The sequence below is a fragment of the Myotis lucifugus genome, unplaced genomic scaffold, assembly GCF_000147115.1.
Source record: "Myotis lucifugus unplaced genomic scaffold, Myoluc2.0 scaffold_97, whole genome shotgun sequence".
Lineage (NCBI taxonomy): Eukaryota > Metazoa > Chordata > Mammalia > Chiroptera > Vespertilionidae > Myotis > Myotis lucifugus.
Genome location: NW_005871145.1, coordinates 1,070,438 through 1,090,319, shown reverse-complemented (window position 1 = coordinate 1,090,319; position 19,882 = coordinate 1,070,438). Strand labels below are relative to the sequence as shown.

The 19,882-nt window shown below is 40.6% G+C and overlaps 1 protein-coding gene across 11 annotated transcripts in view; it reads left to right on the top strand.

Moving 5' to 3' along the window:
• The first annotated feature begins 831 nt into the window (after positions 1–831).
• Positions 832–19,882, top strand: part of CTNND1 (catenin delta 1) — a 47,089-nt gene continuing 28,038 nt past the window's right edge. For 6 of the 11 annotated variants that reach the window (XM_006091878.3, XM_006091877.3, XM_006091866.3 and 3 more), the window contains exon 1: positions 832–1,103. The gene's annotated coding sequence lies outside the window, so the exon portion shown is untranslated. Of the gene's footprint in view, positions 1,104–1,204; positions 1,223–19,882 lie in introns of those variants that run through there. The other 5 variants (XM_023756564.1, XM_023756562.1, XM_023756566.1 and 2 more) reach the window with 2 other exon arrangements.

Sequence of the window (19,882 nt, the reverse complement as noted above, 5' to 3'; positions counted from 1 at the left end):
GGGTGAATAATGGTTAACAACATATTAAGATAACTCAGAAAAAGAATACCTGTATAATCCTTTTTACTTTCTAGGATAAGTGTAATAGGAGAATGTATGAGCTAGAAGCTTGAAATTCACAAAGAAAGCTAATTTTCTTGATGTGAGACTTTTCCTTACACATGCTGTTATCTTCTGTAAATATATTGCTTGTTTATTCCATTTATTCTGTCCCTCAAACCCACATTATTTTAATTTGGGGACAAATGGGAAGACAGCGATTTTCCTCAACAATCCAGTGGATTCAGCTTCCTTCTAGTTGAAAGTGTAGACATTAAGAATTGTTTAAGTCCAGGCATTTATTTTTTTCTAATTAGCTCTAATGCAGTTAAACCAAAATAATGAATCTGCGAGTTTACCTCAGATATCCTCTATCATCCCAATCACCATATAATAGTTCTATTTTTAGGATTTCTCTCTCCCTTGCTTCCTTTGGGAAAATGCTTTGGGGTAGAAAGCAACAAATCAAATAGCAGCAGGCAAATAAAATCAGCTCTTTTTCCTCACCCAGAAAGGAAGGGAGAGAGAGCAAGAGCTCCACCCTCAAAGAGAACCGACTCTCTTAGGCATGCCCTTCTATAAAGCTCTGTTCCTTTGGGCCCCCAGAGCCCTGCGGTAACTCCTCCGATATTATACGGTTTCCACTTTAAATATAAATATATATATAAAACTTCCCCATCTCTCTCCTCCTCTCTTTCCTTTTTTTTTTTTTAATTTCCTATAATGAAGTTTCCTATTGGATAAAATCTGCTCCCTGATTTATGCCTGGCTCCTATTGGAAGTTCTCAGGGACTGACATCACTTAGGAAAGCGAGGGGGTAGGGCTGCCAGATCAGTTTGTCACCACCCAGGCTCCCTAGCCTTTGGCTGGGTGCAACTTCCATTTTAGGTGTTGGATCTGAGGGAAAAAAAAGAGGGAGAGAAAGAAGACCAGGAAAGATCCTGAAAGGAGGAAGAGGTGGCGAAAAAAATCAACTACCTTGCTGGATTTGTCTTTCTCAACACATTGACGAAGCCTTGGGTTTCTTTCTTAAAGGACTGGTTTACAGAAGTCCACATTTGAGGTGTGTGCCTTTTTAAAAAATGTGTATTCAGACGGGTAAAGGAGGATAACCCAAATCGAATTTTTGCCTTACGGTAACCAGAGGGGATTTAAAAACGAGAGATTCTGCTATGCTGACGGGTAACTTTTAAGCAATTATTAATTTTTCTTCTTACTTACTTTGGGGAATTTTATTATATTTTTAAAAGGTAAAATATTCAAGATTCAGAAACAAACTTCTAGGTCTCTCTAATAGAGATGAATAGATTCAGAGGGGGTGAGAGCAACTCCAAAAGTTTACATTTTGGTGTGTTCTTTGATTTTATATATATTTTTGGATTAAGCTTACAAACTTGTGTTTTCAGAGACAAAACCAAATGTTGGGTTTCTTTTTTTTTGGCATTTTGCGTGTGAGTTGGGAAAGGAATTTGTCTGGGTCGGAAGCTGGTTATACATATGCTACTTCATGTGTTTCAAAACTTTTCTTTCCTTTTTATCATTAGATTTGTGGAAGTGGAAAGTTGCTGGGGGCTTTGCAGCTTAAACGGTGGTGTTTTTCTCCCACAGAGAGTTTGAACGGCCCAGATCGGTTTCAGCCCAGCTATTCCTGGGTGGATCCCTCTTTTACTTTCCAGGTGTGGTGGGTGGGAGCCTCATTCTCCTGCTAGACGTTGCCTCCCTGCTTTGCCTTATAAAAGAAAACAGATGGGTCCATGTTAACTGAATTGTAATCCCCTTTTCTTCTAAAACTACTTTTGATGGCAAAGATTTGTGGAGGTGTTGTATTTTCAGTCTGTAAATACGATAGCATTTGGTGTATGTGCTGAAAGGGATTAGGAAATCTTAATCATGCTTTTTTTTGTTCACCTGAGTAAAGTGGCAATACACCTGAAAATATTTTCAGCTTTATGCTCTCTTAAAGGGCCATGGATTAAATAAGGTTAGGCTAAGAGAAAACACTTATGTTGTACATACAAACTTTAGTGTTTAGAATGGATTTGAGAAAGAACAAGGGGAATTCTTATTTTAAACCAAACTGAAAGTTCTTTTTTGGAGGTAAGTTTTTATTTTCTGTGAAATCAGAAATCTGTAAGAGCTAAAGGCCCATGACTGTGCTTTCAAATCTTATATTTAATCTTAAGATTTGTTTGTTTTTGCAGATATGTTCTTGTAAAAAATACTGATTCTAGATAATTATATAGCCAACTCATCAGTAGCTGAAAACTGAGTGTTCTCTTCCTTCTCCCGTTGAAAATGGGAATCAGTCTGAAAATTATAGCTGGATTAAGTGCTGCCCTAATTGTAACAAGATGGGCCTTAATATGTAAGCTGCTCATTAGCTTTAAACTGATATGTCTATAACCTCTGATTTTTGTGCCCCCGCCCCCTCATTCTTTTTAGACTATAGTACTTCCTTGTATTTCTTTTCTAGAACTGAGAGTATTTTTTGCAAGATGATTTCATCCTTATGAGGTTGTGGCTTCATAGGAAACAACTTTGTTCCTCCTTTTAATATAATCTGCAAGGGCTACAGTAAGATTTTTCATGTCTGGATCTCATAATTATAGCAAGTGCAGTTAAAAAGAAAGAAAAAAGACAATGTCTATAATCTGTTGGGCTCTAGTTCTTATTTGATATTTTCCAATTTCCCTTTCAAATGTTCTCTGTTTTTGACTTCAGCCTAGGGAGGTTTCTTGGTGGATCTTTGAAGGGTTGGTCATATTGCTGCCAGAGTGTCGGTTTCCTACTCAACCTTTAGGGGGAGGGAGGAGGGAATCTGAAGGAGTACAAAGGCAGTTTGAAAATAGGTTCTGGATGACTGAATGGTGGTGATTTGGGTCCAGCTTTAAATACTGGGCTTTGTGTGGTTGCAGTGAGCATCCTAGTTAACTGTCGTCCAGGACTATTTCCACGAACTGAGGCATTGTTTTAACTGGTATGTACTATAGAGCCTTTTGGATGATAAAATGGAAGATTGTCTTTTACCTCACCTCTACTGGTTCTTTCAGGAAATATAATAAGGGGTACGAATAAGTAAATCTTTAGATTTTTGTTTTGCTCATCATTTTGGTTTTGGGATGAAAAATGACAAGTAAGTATGAGTTATGCAGATTTTTCTTTCCTTGTTTGACTCCCATGTACTGTTGGTTTCTTTGTTATATGACTAAGGTATAATCTGTGTTCCAGGTGAGGGTTTCTTGTGGGTGGTTAGAATTGTAGTGCCTTTCTTAGGGTTTCAATTATGGAGAGTCAGAGGGGCTAGAACATGTTCTCTCAGCTATTATAAGAATTGGGACTATTGGAAATCTTAAAAAAAAAAAAAAGCTCCCAGTAATTGCAATTTATCCTTAAGTTTATGAGGTAGTTGCTCTCTAGGGATGGGTGCAAATAAATTAAGCATAGATCACTATTCAATTGGAATAAAAAATTATTAGCTCTGTGTAATTTATTGCTTTCTATTTTGGTATCTGATGGCCCCCTTATTAAATGCCAGCCCCTCTCCCTCTCTTGTTTTTTTCTCGTGGTGCTAAGCATTTTGCATAAACTATTTACTTAATTTCCCACAACAACTGTTTTTGTTTTCTTAAAGGATTTGAGCCTCAGAGAAGCTGAGGTTTGCTGGAAATTTCACTGCCTGTTAGTGGCCAAGACCAGGATTAAACCCTGGCCTGACTACCTACCAAGTCCACAGACTTAACCACTAATGCACTGCCATTCTCCAGAGAGAATAGAAAAAAGAGCCAAAACTAAAATCAGCCTTTGCTAAAGGAAAGGGTGTTTAATCTTGCAGAGGGTCAGTCCTCACTTAGATTTCTTACCTCCTCCCTATTGGAATAACATATGTAAAAAATCCACTTTCCATAAAGCAATGGAGAAGTGGGTATGCTATTATGGCTATTATTTCAATCTTTAGAACAGGGATCTTTCCATATGCACACCATTGCTGTCCTTTCTTAAACTTACTGGAAATGCCTCAAAGTTCATTGATTATCAATGAAATGTCTTCCAGAGAATTTTCAGGCATGTGGTTTGGAATGATACTGCCAATTTGCAGGACAGAGGCTTATAGCGGGTAGTTCAAATGTTATCACACTGTATTAAAATTGTCTATTTACTTTTGTCTTTCCTTCTAGAGTATGAGCTGCTTAAATGTAGGTATTATCTTATCACTGAGGTATTCAGTAAGCCTTGTTTAAATAAGAATCTTGATGGAATGAGTGAGGGACCTTTGTGGGGAAGGCTGAAAGGAAGTTGAGATAGGAAGCAATACCACCTAGATTAATAAAATTGAAATGTAATTTTGAAACTTTTACTCTAATCTGTAGTTTCAATTTCAACCTTTGAGTCATCTCCCACATTCCATTTTTTAAGTAAAGTTTCTTTAAATATTGAAGATTTAAAATTTAAATTTTTCTTTAATTCTGTTTCTTTCCTGGGAAAGCAGTCCAAAGAATAGTATAAAGAAGTAGGGTCGCCCTGGCCAGTTTTGCTCAGTGGATAAGGTGTTGGCCTGTGGACTGAAGGGTCCTGGGCTAGGTTCTGATCAAGGGCACATGCCTGGGTTGTGGGCTTGGTCCCCAGTAGGGGGCGTGCAGAAGGCATCTGATCAGTGATTCTCTCTCATCATTGATGTTTCTATCTCTCTGTTTCCCTTCCTCTCTGAAATCAATAAAAATAATACATTAAAAAAAACAGTAAGGGTCTTCATCAGTTCATTTCATAATGTAGACAGCTGTTAACTTCAATCATTGAAATCTTAATGTAGCCATTTCTAGGGGAGAGGAACTGGTTACCTTAAACATATTAGGCCAGCATCAGGGGAATATTGCTTTCAGCCATGTCAGAAGTGAGTGGTTTTTATACTTGTTGATAAGAACATAAAAAGATTGGGATGATAGTTTGAACATTAGTGTTTCAACGGAATTGTGTTTGGATATCACTGTATTGTTGGTCACTGCTTCCACCATGAAACTTCAGGAGATTTTGTTCACAAAGTGTATTGGGAAGTTTATGAGTTTAAGAACCCAAATTTTCATGTATAATTTAGAATAATAGTAACAAGAAACTTGCCTAAAGGAATGAATTGTAGGTAATCAGTGGGTGATTTCATGTTCTCTCCTCTCACAAAAGGGGTTAAATGCCATGAGAAGCTGAAGTAGGGTTACTCTGCCCAATGCAGCTGCCTTCAAGGTTTCTAATAGAGAGCATTGAGATAGTCTGGCAGGGAGATTGTAAGGAGGGGAAAACAACTGTTCAGGTTAGAACTAAGCTAGGGGAAATAAGGGCATGGATTTATTTGTATTTAGTATGTTGTATAATGTATTTTTGGAAATACTTTTTCTCCCTAATTCTACTTAGAATTGTATATTGTATATTGTTGATTATTAAATATTAAGCATTGAGAACATGGCCCACATTTACTATTCCGGTTTAGGGACAGTGGTCCCCATTTTTAGGGCCACTTCTCCAGTGAGTCCTTCAGTCTGACTCGAATAGTGTGGGCAATTTAGATCAGGCATGGAGTGGGGATATTATAAGGATCCAGAGTTTTCTTTATTTTAAAGCTGCCTTTAAACAGGTAATTTGGGCATTACTTTCACAAAACATGTCCCATTATACGATGATAAAAGTAAATTTTTAACTTTATTTTATTTTATTTTTAAAAAAATATATTTTATTGATTTTTTACAGGGAGGAAGGGAGAGGGATAGAGAGTTAGAAACATCGATGAGAGAGAAACATCGATCAGCTGCCTCCTGCACACCTCCCATTGGGGATGTGCCCGCAACCAAGGTACATGCCCTTGACCGGAATCGAACCTGGGACCTTTCAGTCCACAGGCCGACGCTCTATCCACTGAGCCAAACCGGTCAGGGCAATTTTTAACTTTTAATTTTGAAAAAATTTCAAACTTAAAGTTGCAAGAATAGCACAATAATTCCTATATACCCTTCTTTCATTTAGACACCATTGTTAACATTTGCCACAGATGCTTTATTTTTCTCTATTTTTTGGTCAATATGCTAACCAAACAGGAACTTTCTAATCTGAGAGTTCCATAAATATGGAGAGGCAAGGCAGCATAGCATAGTAGGTAAGAGCATGGATGCTGGGAGCCAGACTGCCAGGGTTTAAATGTTGCTCTGCCACTTACTGGCCATGTAATATTGGGTAAGTTGTTTAATTGCTCTATGCCTTGGTCTCTTTGTCTGTAAAATGAGGACAATATTAACCATAGCATAGGAGTGTTGTGACCATCAGATGATTTAATATATTTCAAATTCATAGAACAGTTCCCAGCTCATGTTAATATCTTGTAAGTGCTTGCTGTTAGAATGGATGCTTTAAATGAACTCAAACATAATTTGTCTGTTGGAATAAATGCCCTTTAAGGTCTCTTAAAACCTGAGACTTTGTGGTAGATATAGATGCTTATATTAGAGAATAAATGGACTTCCTGGATGGATAAGCTAACTTTTTTTAATGGGAAAAAGTATCTTTAGTAATAGGCAAGTTTGGGAGTGGTGTGGATGTGGTTGTTCAAAATAAGCGTGCTGTGGGGATGGATGGATAACTTTTAATGAAGTAAAGTGACGTGTGAGTGGGGAAAGAAAAACAGGTGGCAAAGCTTGAATATCTTGCAGTAATTTCTTCAGAGACTTGGATGCTTTAGTAAAAAAAAAAAAAAAAAATAGGAAAAGCAATACAAGTGTCTCTCATCATTTTGTATCTGTAAGAGACAGAACTCCAGCATCCTAGGGTAAACTTTAATTTTGGCAGAGAATGGATTGAAAAAGCTTAGTTTGGGTTTATTACTCGTGACTTTGAATCAGATTCTTTACCTTGAAGTCTCACTTGTTCAACTAGGATTTTCAAGGATAACATTGCATTATGAGTGGTTGTACAGGAAACAGTTACATAGAAATGAAGGCAGGCTTTTACTATCCCTTTTCTTGAAATAAACCTCCCTCTTTTATGTTTAAGAAACATTCTCTATTTCAATCCTTATTTATGGACATTAATAAAACTGAGACATGTAGCAATTTTGAGTTCATCAATGCTTCCTGTGAGAAGTGTGCTTCTTTTTAAAAAAAAATTTTTTTTTATTGATTTCAGAGAGGAAGGGAGAGGGAGAGAGAGATAGAAACATCAATGATGAGAGAGAATCATTGATCAGTTGCCTCCTGCACGCCCCCTACCGGGGATTTAGCCCACAACCTGGGCATGTGCCCTGACTGGGAATTGAACCGTGACCTCCAGGTTCATAGGTCGACACTCAATTACTGAGCCATGCCAGCTGAGCAAGAAGTGTGCTTGTTAAGAAAGAGGTCTACTCATATATGGAACTTGAGGCCCGGTGCACAAAATTTGTGCATGGGGGCGGGGTGTCCCTCAGCCCGGCCTGCATCCTCTCACAATCTGGGGCCCCTTGGGTAGGGTCCCTAGGCCTGGCTGGCGATCAGGGCCATCTATGCGGTGCTGGCCCCTCGCCCCCCGCCACTGGTTGCCTCCATCTGCTGGTGACAGGAGTAGGGTGCGATTACTTGGCTGACCTCAGCCTCCCTCTGCAGGGCGATCGATCACGGGGCCCCCAGATCGATTGCACCACAGAGGAAGGCCCCCCCCCCACCTGGCTGGGGCTCTACTACTGGTTGCCACGAAGAGGGTGGCCAGGGCCTCTCTCTTTGGGGCGATCAATCATGGAGCACCCCCATCGATCACTCTGCAGAGGGTGGCCTGGGCCTCCCTCTGTGGGGTGATCGTGGGGCAATGGCGGGACCCCCCTGACCAATCACATGGCACCCGCCTTGGCTGGCCTGGCGCCAGTGCGTGTCATAGCGCGGTCATCCGGAAGGTTGTTCTGCTGTTCGGTTGTTCGGTCAATTTGCATATTATACCTTTATTATTATAGATCGTCAAACTGTGGCCTGTGGAAAATATATGTATTAGATGCAGCCATGTTTGGAAACTTCTAGGTTTCTTCCAGCCTACAGTTTTCCTTCCTTTCCTTCATATTAAGTAACCCATAAAACTAGTGTTCTGAATAGTATTTAAACTAATTTCTATTGGTATTCATAGCTTTCTGTCAAACTCCTCCACCCAGCTCTGCACATTTTTTAACCAACGGCTGATTTTCCTAGTTTTCTCCTTTTTGTTTGCTTTCCTGTTCTCTGGTGTCTCCCTTTCCCTGCCCTATTTATTTTCCCTTTAGGTTGTTGGTCTTTATGGCTGTTGCTTTGCCTCACTAACAATATGGAAAAAGTTTCTGATTCTTATTATAAATAAATTGTACTCATGTGCTAAAGGTACAAATATTAGGCTACTGCTTCTGGTTTATTTCAATTAGATCTAGATTAGGATTAATTGTTGTCATCCAAGAAGATCTCTTTTAGTAAGAGATCAAAAATTCAGATTAGTTTTTATCTTTTCGATTTTCGATCTCATCCACATTTGCTAGTTAATTACTCATTTTGGTTAATTTGACAGAGCAAATGAAATTTACTTTTTCCAGAGTAAATGTCAGGTTTGTGTGTGCTTCCCATGTTGTTCTATATTGGAATACAGTAGCACATTTAGAGTTTTTTGTGGAGTAAAAAGATTTTTGTTTTAGGGAGCTTGTATTTTAAGAAACTAAAATATATTCTGATGGTTGTGGACATAGGACATTGTTATAGAAACTAGGTCAACTTTTCAATACCTTTATCAAAGCACCTACAGTTCATTGCAAGTGAAATAAATCTCATTGAAATAAAGTAGCTGGTGTATATTCAGCACACTTTTAAAATAGAGTAGTCTATTTTAAAGGAGAAGTTGGTGCCAATCTGATTTCTTTCCACCGTTTCTTTGTTGGAATGGGAGTTCTATAACCCCTCTGCTGTTCTGTTCTCCATTGACTACTTTGTTAAATCAGGGCAGAGTTGGCTATTTGAATGTCTACCTCCCTGAAGGTCAGCCAAATCTGCAGGTGAAGCTACAGGAGACCCCAATTGATGGGCCTAAGATAACAATGAGAAAAAAGGTTATAGCACAAAAATGAAGCAAAGTTGATTTCTTTTTTTTTTTAATTTAGCTGTTTGTTTTCATTAAAAAAGTAAAACATTCTTCATTCAAAGGAAATTTGAGAATTTGCTATATGCTGAACTAAACAGTAAGTATACTTACCAAATACTCACAGAACTTATAGTTGAAAGAGACAGATAAATAAGCAACAAATACATATTATGTTATTGAGAAAAAATAACGTAGAATATGTAGGGTGCTGAATAAGTGCAAGGAGGGATGTGAGGTTTTTTAATAGTGTGGTCAGGGAAGGCCTCACTTAAAGGTATGTTTGAGAGAGATCTAGACGTAATTAGGGTGGAGTCATGTAGATAAGAGTAGAAAGTACAAAGGCCCTGAGGCTCGTTTTTACCAGCCAGCAAGAGAGATGGGAGAACTGGACCTATACAGAGAGGCACCATTGGAGTGTGTTGAGGGGGAAGGAGAGGGTAATATAGGACCTCATCATGCACTGTACAGTACAAAGAAAGTTGTCTTCTCACTTCAGATCTCGTAGACAATAGCTGTTAACCTTTATGTATTTGTAAGGAGTTTAGGCAACATTTGACTTAACTGCCATCTTTGTCCCATTGCAGAAGTTCATGTGAGTATAGTCAGCAAATAATTTGCAGAGTAGCAGATTTTGCATAGGTTGATGACCCTTGTCTAGGAGAATAATAGTAGGGCAATGACTTAGAATAAGCCTGTCTGTATTTGGGAAGTGAGATCAAAATTTTCTTCCCTAGAGAAATATATTTCTCCACCTTCTTACCTCCATAGTCAATTTTCTGTGAACAGGAGAAGTAATAACCTAAATCCGGTACAGTTCCCTTTTGAGTACATTTGTTGGTTTGGTTTTTGTGCTTTTGACCAAATATTATGCCTGCCCTACTTACCTCTTTTCCTTTGCTTATTTGACCAAAAAACTCTAGGTTTGCCAAAGTCTAATCATTGGGATTTAATGACTTTCAGGGACCGTTTTATAGGTTACCATATCCATATTTCTGTCTTGCACATTGGGGTAGATGATCATTCCTGATAACTAACTGTATGTCTTTTCCCCCTTTCCATATGTATGTTTAAGCAATAAAGGTTATTAAAGCATATACTGAATTACTTGGCCTGGTATACTTTGGTAAGATGGAGGAAGCACCAATTAGTGATGTTCTGTGGTAACCCCATATGGGAAAGTAAAAGGATTTCTGATTACCAGAGTACTTGTGTCTTGAATCATCCATTCTTACTCTCCCTCTGTAGATTTCTGGTTTAGCTAGTCTGTCCCTCAGTGAAGGAAGTCTCTGCCTCCCTCTCTCTCTTGTTTGGAGTTTAGCTTGACCTTATTTAACCTCTGTTCTTCCTTTAATTATACCTATCTAGTTGTCATCTGTTACTTAATATCATCCTTGGGAGATGACCTCAATCATGAAACTTTTCCCCCCCCCTTCTATTTCTTTTTCCTATAGTCAGGTAACTGTATCATCTTGCATAGGAAATATTCTAGGCAATCAGAGATTCCCCCAAATATTTTTACAAATACATTTTTATGGATTTTGAGAGAGAGTGAAAGGGAGAGGGAAAGAGAGATAGAAACATCAACTGCCTGGATTGAGTCCACAACTCAGGGATGTGCCCTGACCCCCTGACTGGGAATAGAACTGGTGACTTCTTGGTTCATGGATCAGCACTCAACCACTGATCCACATTGTCTGGGCTCCCCCAAATTTTGAAGTTGCTTTAAAGTAACTGCTTGATATGTATTATGTCTACATTTGTAGATGTTGTTAGTTGTCTTGAAAGAATCTTATTCAATGCCATTCTTCTTTCCTAAATCTTTAGTGACACATACTACCTTGTGGGAAATATTTCTCTTTATGGTTTTTCTAAAAATGTTTTGCCACTCACTTAATCTTACTCAAACCAGAAGTTAAAATGACTTGCTTGGATAAGTGTCAGGGGTAACACTTGAATCCAGAGATTTTGATTATTTCTATTACTAGAGGCCTGGTGCACAAATTCTTGCATGGGTGGGGTCTGGCCGGCCTGCCCCTATGGAGGCCCATCGGGCCAGGCTGGCAGGTGGGAAAGGCCGTGGGTGGTTGGCCGGCTGGCCCGTCCCCGATTGAGGTGTTGGGGGCTGATCGGGGGCTGGGCTGGACAGGGGGACGGGGGGAGGGCAATCAGGGCCCAGATCAGGTGGGTTGGCTGCTGCAGTGCGCATCATAGCCACCGGTTGTTCTGGTCATTCTGGTCGTTCCACCATTCTGGTTGCTGGGCTTTTATATATATAGATATTGTCAAAAGGCTAGAATTATCTAGGATCTTAAATGCTAGATTTAGGACGTTTGGATTTCTTTTGAGATGGAATATTGAACTGATCCAATCTTTCAAAAAGTGGCACAGTTCTTTGTTCCTTGGAGGAAAGTTAAACTAAGACATTTTAAAATTAATCTTTTTGCCCAATCTGCAATGTAAATAGGGATATCCTCCAGGGTAGCAACTCAGAATTCCAAAGGGAGACAGTTCTTTCTAGGTTCTGAGTCTAGAATATAGGATTTAAGATTGTGTTATTCCATCTATCCTTATATTTAAATCCATGCTTTCAGGTTTGAGGACCACAAAACCTAAACATTTGAGTTAAGCAACATATCTATGTGATTTCTCAGGTGAGTGGTCATTAATTAGTATGAGAAGTAGAGAAGAATAGCTCATGGTAGTGGACATGGTGAGCAGGTGGCTAATCTCAAGTTTTCTACCAGCTATCCTATACTGTTTTGGAATTACAGATGTCACCACCTGATTTGCGGGTTATGCCAGCACTCTTGGACTTGCCTGTTAGGGGAAGGGAAACTTTAAGATAATCTTCATTTCCCCTCTCCATTTTGAAATTGTGGAACAAGTCAGGAGAGGATGTTAACATTGAAACTCAACTGGACAATTTGTTTAAAATTTGACAGGAAGGGCCAATGTTACTTCCTGTCTGTAAAGGAAGTTCTGGCTTCCTTCCCTTCCTCCTTGGCTAACTCTGGTCAACTTAGAATGTGGGTGTGGAGGGGCTGATCAAGTTAATACTTTTAACTGGCTACTCATGCCTTGAGAAATTGGGTTACCATTAATGTTCAAGTGTGGAAACAATGTTCTCTCCATTCTTTCCTTACTTGAAACACGGAAAAGAGTGCTATGTGGGCTCCTATCTCCTTGTCCTTATGTGGGAGCCCTGTACTAGGGTTGGCTGTTGCAGTCCAGGAAGCCTTCCAATCTCCTAAGTATTATTTTACATTCAACCTTATATTGCCCCTGTATTTTCTGACATTTGAAAATAGATCAAGGAGTTGTAGAGGAAAAACTGAAATCCATTTGACACTGAGGGATAGGTTGTGGAAAGGAGAACATAATTAGGCAGAGGGGAGGGGATGTCAAAGGTTTCTTATTTTTACAGTGAGCCAAGGATGCATTCCTTCTTAGTGGGGCCAGTTGGCACTCTTCCTGCTATTTTAGTCCAGGCTTCTCCTTCCTACTGGCCTGTCAATTGTATTAAGTGTTTGATGTGAGTTTGAACTGTGGTCTCTGGAGTTGGGGGGAGGGAGAGTGGTGGAAACAGCTGGTGCCTTCATCAAGCTATCTCAAATATGCTTCTTTTAAGAGTGGGGATGGTGGGGGATGGTGGGTGACAGAGGGACTGGATGTGTTTTAGCAGAGTCCCAGTATCTTTCAAACAGTGGGATTGGATTCTCTTAATTCTATGCGGGACACTGGCTAGTTGTAATGTAGCTAACCTTCCCCAATCACATTCTTTTCTCTGCCTCCCCTCCCTCCAGTGCTTTCAGCGTTGGGCCTGATTTGGTGAGACAGGGAAATGTGGAAAGTTAGCAAAACAGATTCATGCTTTTCCAACCATTGAGTATTCATCTTAAGTCGTTGGGCCCCTCCATTGACTTTCTTCTTATCCATTCATTATTCCTTCAGTGGATTTTCCAAATATGTTTGCAAACAGCTAGAGATACAATTAGAACCAGAACCTCTGCTGAAGTCCTGCTGAATTGTAATCAGTTGGCTGTACTAGTCTCTTTCCTCCCTCACACCCTGGGTGACTATATTTCGGAGTCAGCACTCTTTTTCTGTCTCACCACCATTCGAGGCAGAGAACCTGTCAGGCATCCTTTTGGAGCAGCAGCATTGATCTAGGTGTGTCCAGTTCTGTGTCTCTGGGGTGTGTCTTTTACTTCTCTCTCTCTCAAATATCTCAGAAAGCTCTCCTACTAGACTATTATTTTTATTTGCTTTTGTGTATCCACCTACCACTATAGTACTTAACTGACTGATTTATTTGGTCTGGGCTATGAATGAGGGAGAATCTGATAAGAATACTAACAATTGTAACTAATTTTTCAGTTGTTCTTGAGAGAAAAAGGGAGTTACTCTGATTCAATGCTAGGTAAGAGATCTTAAACTATTGTTTTTTTTTGTGCTTCATTGATAAAATTTGCAGTGGCTAGGCTCTACTTTTGAAATTCTGTTCTAAAACAGTGTTGCTAAATATTCTCTTTTCTCTCTAGCCCTGGAATGGCTGACTATTGTGTATATTCCTGCCCTACCTCTTTCTGCCTAGTTATATCAGATTTAGACATGTACTAATTTCTCCTAAGTTGTGCTGTTTTATTTCTTTATTTATTTAAATCGTCACCCAAGGATATTTTTCCATTGATTTTTAGAGAGAGTGGAGAGGGGGGAGAGAGAAACATCTATGTGAGAAAGATACATTGATTGGTTGTCTACAGCACAAGCCCTGACCTGGGCTGGGGATAGAGCCTGCAACTGAGGTACAAGGTACATGCCCTTGATCGGGAATCAAACCTTCGACCCATTGGTCCGAGGGGGTGGGGGCACGCTCTAACCACTGAACACAACTGGTTAGGGCTAAGTTGTGCTGTTTTTGACTTAGCTCCTTTTGCATCATGTACTATCTAAATCAGAGTTTAGCCCAGAGTACTTCTTAATAGATCCAAGAATGATAAGGAAATTAGGAGAAAAGATGGTGGTATATTATGCCTGGAATATCCCTCTGGTTGGAGAACTCTGCTGAGCCTTGTGCTATGCTTCCTGCAAAGGGAATTGAGCCCTTTGGGCAGAGGGCTTTACTTTGGATTTCAAGAAACTGGCTAACAGAACTTGACTTCTGTCTGCATCTTTGCTTCTGGGGTTAAGGGCTAAGGTCCATTGGGCTTGTACAAAGATAATGGAAAAATGTATCTTTCTCCCAGTCTTGGAAGCAGCTGAGAACCCTTATTAGGAAGGGAGGCTTTCTTTTCTGACAAGTTTCCAAATCTACAGCCCCTGACCCAGAGGCGGGGAGTGGTGAGCAAAAAAAGCTGAGGTTTTGTCTTGACCTCTTTGTTGCCAGGGCTACTGTGCAATTCTTAGGGATCCTCCTCTCATTCCCTAGGGAAGTAGGGAACTTTGCTCCTAGCACCTGCTGGTGCCTATATCCTGCCTCTTTGTAGGGTGGAGTCCGCTGCCTTTGTTTGTTCTCTGTGGGGCCTCTTAGGACTCAGCTTTATGCTTGTGGGGGAAAAGTGTTGAAAGACTTGGAGGACAGTGGAAATGGGTGATGGAGAAGGTGACAGAGGATGTGTCCTAGAGTAGTTCTCCAGGTGGGAATATTCCATTGACTGAATCCAGTTTGGAGATCAGATTGGCATGATGAAGCTTTCTTTGGGATGTATTACATGTAGCTGAGCTGAGTATAATAGCAGCAGTAGTTTTAAAATCCCCAGTGCAGTGTCTCCAAAGTGAAGAAACTTGCCAAATAGGAATCTTAAAAATCCCCTTACCCACTCCAACCCTAGATCCACACACAATATCTTTCTGCTGATTTTTAAAGGCCTGAGCTTTGTCCTATGCAGCGTTGGCTTGGGGCAGGGAGGAGGGTTGTTTTCCCCGAACATGATAAGGAACTGAGCAGGGCAAAGTGGGAGCTCTGGCTGGTGATTGGTAGACAGGATGCCCTGGAATGCGGTTGGCCTGCAGCCCAGAATCCAGCACTTTTGTATTTGTTTGTTTCTGGGAGACTGTGGTCTGGTGCTACTGTGACAGGAAGTGAGAAAGCTGGGAGTGGGGAAACGGAGAGGGGCGATGTCTTTGTGGTTCTCCTGTGAAATCTCTTTGTCCTTGGAGAGGAGCTCTGCTGCAAGCCTCTATTGAGAAGAGAGCCGCCTTTGTGTGTCTAATGGGTCTCAGAGCATCTAGCTACTCCGAGGGACTAGGGAGGGTCAATTCTGACTGTGGCCCTTTGCATCTTAGCACTTGAGTTATAGAAATGTGCTCCATCTCTTAGCATTGGGGATCTCACTGAGTTTTTGCGTGTGCTACTATTATTTATAGATCTCTAGAATTTAATTAAGAAAGAAATTCTAGAAGATAGATGTTTATGTAATTTTTAAACTACATATTGCAGATATTTTGGTGGGTCTGAAAGGCATTAGATCTTTAGATCTCGTCCTTTCAATTGGCACCCTACTACATCCAGAACTGGAGAAACCTACCCATTCTTTGATTTTAGTATTGAGAGGTAGGTATTGGCAAGTCTGTTTGCACATAACTAGGGAATGATTGGTAGTTTTCTGGGCCTCCCCTTCTCCCCCCTCTATTTAGACCAGCGGTTGCCAACCTTTCGGACCTCATGGACCACCAGTGGTCTGACTGGTTGGCGACCGCTGCTCCAAAGGTTTCCTTAAACCAGCGGTCGCCAACCTTTTGGACCTCACAGACCACCAGTTGGTGACCATCTAGACTGAAATAGCACCCGTAGCACTTCTCTGTTCCCCTCCTCCTTACTTTTTTTGCCTTGTTTTGTCTTTTCCCTGCCCTCCATTCCCGCTGTGAAATGGTCATCTCTTCTCACTGTGGATTGGGTGGCTGAGTCCTTAAACTTCTTGCCAAGCTGGCTGGCCCCAGAGCACATACACACAAACCAGTCTTTGATTGCTGGGAAGGACAGCTGCCCTAGAGGCAGATTGCTAACATACCGCTAGAACAATCCCTCCCCTCTGTCTGATGCTGGCTAGCACAGTCTTCCCTGTTTCTAGTTCCTTCTGTTTTCCACCCCAACACTGATCTCTGCATTTGGTTTAGTAAGATGTCACATTAAATATGAGAGTAGGGATAGTTGTGATGAGAGTTTCTTTCTTGATGTGGGGGCGATTAGAAAAGATGGCATATAGCCAGATGTCTAGAACAGGCGTTCCAGTGGAAAGTTAAGTGGCTTTGTACAAATTTTGTACTTGTACAAAGTAGTACTACTTTTCTCCTTGCACCATCCCTCCTGAGTTCTTGTTCCTTATAACATGGGAAATGTGAGGTAGATTGCAAGCTTTTCTTCCACACAATTGCTCTTTAACGTGAAGGTAAGACCAGAGATCTAGCTGCTTCCACGGAACCCCATCCTCTCTCATCTCAGTCAATTCAGCTCTATTGGAGTTAGAATAACTTTTAACCACAAGAAGCATAGAAACTTCATGCTCCTTTCACTCTGTCCAGGAGAAGGAACACGGACTTGGAGTAGAACAGATGCTTTTCCAGCACTTACTGGTATATGGCTTTGGGCAGCATTTTGAATGCTTCTGACATATAGTTTAAAAAGGGACCAGTGCCCTGGCCAGGTATGCTCAGTAGTTAGAGCATTGGACCGAGGACCGAAAGGTCTTGGGTTCGATTCCTGGTCAAGGACATGTAGTACTTGGTTGGCTGCAGGTTTGATCCCTGGCCCGGTTTGGGGCATGTGCCAAAAGCAACCAGTGATGTGTCTCTCCCCACCTCCCCCTCACCTTCTCCTTTTCTCTTTCTCAAAATCAATGGAAAAATATCCTCGGATGGGGATTTAAAAAACACCAAAAACCGCCCCCCCCCCCCCCCAAAATAGCCAGCTTCAATCCCAGGTCTTTGTGCATACTGATTTATGTTTCTCACATTGATGTTTCTCTCTCTCTCCAACCCTCCCTCTGTCCCTCCCTTCCTCTCTCTAAAAAGAAAATCAATAAAAGAAAGAAAAATAAATAAAAAAGGGGCCAATATTACCTCAGAAGTTGTTGAAAAGATTATGTGATAACTTATAGGGGGAGATTAATAATTAACAACTCACAACTTTTCTTCCCCTGTAAGGTCAGATTTTTTTTTTTTAAGATAGGGAGAAACATTTTCTTCAGCTCTCTGTCCTATAGATGAAATAGTACCTTCACACTTCCTCTGATTTCCTTGTTGCTTGCCTCAGAGGGAACTGTATACTAAACCTGATGGAAGGGGTTTCTTGTTGCTCTCTTCAAAGGGCTCTGAGGAAGCAGGACTGTGTAAATACGACTCAGTTACATGCTCAACTTTTCCAAGTGATCTTCAGATGATGGGCAAAGAGATAGTGGGAGTGGGAATGCCATAGATAGAAAGTAAGGAGGGGTTGGGGGTGGTAATTGGTGAGAAGCTGCCTCTTTCAAAAAGAAATGTGGAGCTCAGGTGGGTGATCTCTAGTAAACCCTAAGGTTAAGTTTTTTTTCCATGAAAATTTTTTTTCTCCCCTAGGGTAGGGTACGAGGTGTCCTAGATAATTTTAGAATTTTTCTTTTATGACACAAGAGTTAAATAAATACTTTTCCATTTTGATTAGACTTTTTCTCAGTGCCCATTGTGTACCTGACCTCCCTCTCTTTTTCTTCCTCTTGTAGGAGGAGAAAGGCAATTGGCCTCTCCCCTTCCTCCAGTCTGACACCTCCCTCTGTTTTTGCCCCTCCCTTTTATCTTTGTTTTCTTATCGGCCTCTCCCTACAGCTCTACTTTCTCCTTATAAGGCTAAGTGAGGCCCCTTTGGCAGAGTTGCAACAGGGATCCAGGTAAGTAACTTAGTGTGCCTCAGACCCTCAGGATTGAGAGAAAATTCTTTTATCTGTCCCAGAGGGCTTTGGAGAGGCATGTGGATGATGGGGGAGGAGAAGGAGGAGGCCTGGCCTGAGAGATCAGAAGGACTTGTTAGACCAGTCCTGTGTGTGTGTCATACATGCTCTAGAGAGAAGCAGGTTTAGTTGCTTTCCATACCCTTTCAGTCCTGGGCCCCCTCACTAGCTAAGAGCCACACCCTTCCTTTGCTTCAAAGCTAGTTTGGCATTAGCCATTTTAGTATGTTATGATTTGGGGTGGGGTAAGGGAGGGGGTTCCAGAATACTTGAGAGGGGAAAAGAGAACAAGAAGAATGTTCCATCTGGTTTCCAAATTTGGGGTTAAGATGGTGGATGTGATTTTTAAAAAATTTTAAGTCACAGTAAAACTTTAAATCCTGTCAGATAACTTTGGGCCAGCTCAACCTCCTTTTAACAAGGAGTATTTTAAAAACTTATATAATTATTTTTCTTCTTTTCTTTGAAACCCCAAGTAGATAGAATGTATCATTCTTTGAAAGACTTCCTTAAGTCACCAGAGAGATTCATGGTAGACACAGTGAATCTTTGTCGGAGTGAAACTCCTTCAGCTAACCTTTTGGATGCCCTTAAGGGGAGAGAGAAGGAGAGCCTAGCATAAAAAATCCACAGGGAAGTTCAGAAATTGCTAGCACCTAAACAGGCCATTTCCAGAATATTAGTTTAGTAACTATGAGAAGTGCTCAGTTGAAATGAGATTGGGAAGTAAGCAGAGTTCTCTTTAGTCTTAATGCAAATCATGCCAGGTTTTTAGGGTTAGTGCAGAAGTGAGACTGAAATACTAGAATTGTCTGACTGAGCTTCTGGAACATCAAATGGTGGTGGTGGTGGTGGTGGTGGTGTGTTACTTAGGCTTTGGACTGTGGTACAAGCACTCCTTGTGATAAGAAGCTATGGAAAAATAGTTGACAAAATATATTATTTTAAAAGTAAAATGGCAATTTTCTCTTGTGGTTGAACAAGAATAATTGCTTTGAATTTTGGCACAAATGCCAGTTAAGGCAAATTAATACCTGTTAGATATCTAGAAGACCTACCTACCTTTTTTGGCTTGAATGTATATAATGTAGTTCTGTAGTATTACAGGTACTATATATAAGTATATATTTATATATATATTTAAAAATATTTTTATTGATCTCAGAGAGGAAGGGGAAGGGAGAGAGAGATAGAAACATCAATGATGAGAGAGGATCATCGATTGGCTGCCTCCTGCCTCCTGCAACCTGGGCATATGCCCTTGACCGGAATCGAACCTAGGACCCTTCAGTCCACAGGCCGACACTCTATCCACTGAGCCAAGCTGGCGAGGGCCAGGTGCTGTATTTTATTGGTCAGTATTCTTCAGTAGGAGGGGGCTCAGTGTGCTTTAAAAAAGCAATTTAAAATCCCTAGGATGACAGAAGAGGAGTTTTGCTTATCATTGCTTTTACAGGAAGAGCATAACTTTGTGGTATTGGTTTTGATTTCATAATGAATAAATAGGAAGAAAGGAGGAAAGCTGATTTTGGGGCTGGCGATAGAAGATAACATTTCTTTCCTAAGGACTCAAAGACTATTTTGTGGGGTTTAGAATTCTTAGGACAAATAATTTTCTCCTCTTTCCTCAGAGGCTTGCTTGCCTAAGTCTGGTCATATCTTTGGATATACTTCCCTGAATTGCATGGAGGTACAGAGAGGTTCAGAGTCACCCAGCCTAAAATTTTACATATATCAGCCCATTAAAGCTAAACTCTGAAAAAGTAATAAAAATTGAAGCTTACAGGGGTTATAACTTCTCTATGTTCTCACAGCTAGTTTTTGGCAG